The sequence below is a fragment of the Doryrhamphus excisus genome, chromosome 8 (assembly GCF_030265055.1).
Source record: "Doryrhamphus excisus isolate RoL2022-K1 chromosome 8, RoL_Dexc_1.0, whole genome shotgun sequence".
NCBI lineage: Eukaryota > Metazoa > Chordata > Actinopteri > Syngnathiformes > Syngnathidae > Doryrhamphus > Doryrhamphus excisus.
The window spans coordinates 595,364-598,082 of NC_080473.1; the positions used below are offsets into that span (position 1 = coordinate 595,364).

Genomic DNA, 2,719 nt, shown 5'->3' on the forward strand with positions numbered 1-2,719 from the left:
TACATTATGGTGGTGAACTGTCAGGCCCCGCCCACATCCTATGGACTGGACTAAAATGGTTCTCAACGAATCATCTTCTGTATGTATAGTATCTGTAACTTTGATTTGGGCTCATTTGTGTCCAATTCCCTAGAAGTGGTTTGTCAAAACACGACCCCTGGTTTTTCGCCACAACGACCAGTGCAAAACCAAAAATGGCCGACTTCACGTTTGTTTGCGAACACGGATTCTTGAGACTTTGCTGGCGCACGTCTCCACCCAATTTGGTAAAAATTGGTAGATTTTTTTTAAAGTGCTATTTTCCACTGAGCCTGACATACCAGCAAAGTGTGGAGAATTATCATGCAAGTTAAGAAAGGGTATAATAACATAGGGTACAGAATCCTAACATAACGGTTTCAAGGGGGCCCCAGTGTAAATCATACAATTAAAGTCACAATAATGTCACATAGAAGTTGGATTACAGATCAGTACAGCGCATATATGATGCAAGACAGAGTGCCAAAGTGAAATAAGACAAGAGAGTAACTATCAAAATACACTGATGACATACAGTAGTATATAGAGTAGAAGTATCGTAACGTTCATGATAACAAATCCCCCACAGGAAGTGATGGTCGTTGAATCATCGCAGTGCTCACACCGTCGGAATGTTAATATCAACATTTGGACATTTCTTTACACAGGAAAACGGGCTTACATGTTAGGAGATCTCCGGAACAAAGTGCGCCTCTCCGGTAGCTTCTTCCCATCTGCAGACTCCAGCTGCGGTGCCGCTGGAAACTTTTCCGGGAAAACACAGCGAAAGAAATTCCTTCAGAGGCTTGCAAGATGGACGGATCACTTCCTCCTCATGGAAACATCTGACGATGAGCCGACCGATGATCGACTGCGAGTTCTAGCGGGTCCGGGCTGGTCCGGGGTTGGTTCTTGTGCGGAGCAGCAAGTGACAAATGCGAGACGAGAGTACTCGGCTGTGGAGCTCTGTGGAGGTGCCCATCCATCACATGCAGTCCCCACCCACCCAGGGGCCGGACCCTGATGGCTACCAGCGGTCCTTGCGAGCAGCACGATGTGTTCAGGGACGCCTCGTAAAACACACTGAACGTCTTCCGACACGCCAAACAGCAATTCCATTGGACGGCGCATGTTTCTTTCATTTTCTCTCTTTTAATAATTTGGTCTGTTTCCCTTATTTTGCCCTCGATACAGCACGTTGTGCTATCACAGTATTATATAATATAAATCAGCGTGATTGGTTGTTTTATTCACCACAACTTGATTGTACATGTGTCTTAACTACTTCATGCTTTTCATACTTGTGCTGTCTATTTATCATGGGTGTCCAACGTGCGGGTCGGAGACCATTTATGGCACGCAGGTGTTTCTTTATTGGCCCTCAGTACGTTCTAGAAACACAATCAAACAAAAAATAATAATAAAAGAATGGGGAATATTAGGACAGTAAAGACATTAAGATATTAAGATATTAAGAGAAGAAATAGCAAGACTAAAATATGTCATTTTTTAATACGTCACAACATTATGACAAACAAAACAAAAAAGGAAGTTGCAATTTTTGGAAATTAGGATGATCATAAACACATAATATTAAAAGAAAAAGGGTATGAGATGAAAATATTTGTTATAAATGAATACAAATTTATAGTAATAATACACTTTGGATCTTATAACACAAAACTAAGATGCAGGCTGTTTTTATCTTTAAATATAAAAAAAATCTCAGCCTATGTACATGGGGTGCTTTAAAAAAATGTAAAAGCAGTCCTTTGAGTTTTCAATGTGTGACCCCTGCATGGTGGTCAAGTGGTTAGCATGTTGGCCACACAGTCAGGAGATTGGGAAGACTGGATTCATTTGGCATCGCTGTGTGGAGTTTGCAAGTTCTCTGGGTCCAAAACAATAATTGACGACTCCAAATTATCCATAGGTGTGAATGTCTATAAAGTATGTGCCCTGTGATTGGCTACCCCGTTGCCTCTCACCCGAAGACACCTGAGATAGGCTCCAGGATACCAGCGACCCTAGTGAGGAGAAGCAGCATAGGAAATGGATGGAAAAGTTTTGACACCCCTGCTATACGTATAACATCTGATAATCTTGTTGTGTATTATATGATGTTAGTTAAGTTAGTGAAATATTATCATATCACTGTCATATAAGAGTAAAGTTGCCTTGCCCATGTGTTGTAGCAGGTGTTTTATTTGTCAGAAATGGATTGTTCACGTCTCTTTCATACTTGCTTCTTTAAATAATTCAGTATTTTCTCTTGTTTTCTCTCTCGAATGTTTCTGAATGCGGTTTTATCTTGTTATCCTCACAAATTGGAAGACCAAGACTTCCAGCGTACACTAAGAATGGTGTTATGCAGCAGCAGGTTTGCATCAGATTAGAAATTGCAATCAACAGAAATGATTAAAGAACCCTAATCCAAGGATTTTCTGAATAATTGGATTAATTTGCACGCGTTACTACAGTCTTCCAAGATGCCTGAATGTTTATGTAAATTGTAGTCTGTCACCGTGTATCTAGTGTATTTGGAACATGTTTCATAAAGGAACATAAAGAACATAAAGGAACATAATACACAAGACCATAAGAAATTGAACATAAATTATCATCCTAACAGTAATCATCTTCAAGTCCTGTCAACTAATTTGGAAGGGCGGAAGTAAACGACCTCATAGCGGCACCGTTG

General features: G+C 40.5%; 1 protein-coding gene across 1 annotated transcript in view; it reads right to left on the reverse strand.

Annotated features, from left to right (window-relative positions):
* Positions 1-1,089, reverse strand: part of LOC131134166 (LHFPL tetraspan subfamily member 6 protein) — a 65,490-nt gene extending 64,401 nt beyond the window's left edge. The window contains exon 1 of the mRNA XM_058079112.1: positions 701-1,089. The gene's annotated coding sequence lies outside the window, so the exon portion shown is untranslated. The remainder of the gene's footprint in view (positions 1-700) is intronic.
* Positions 1,090-2,719: the final 1,630 nt, after the last annotated feature.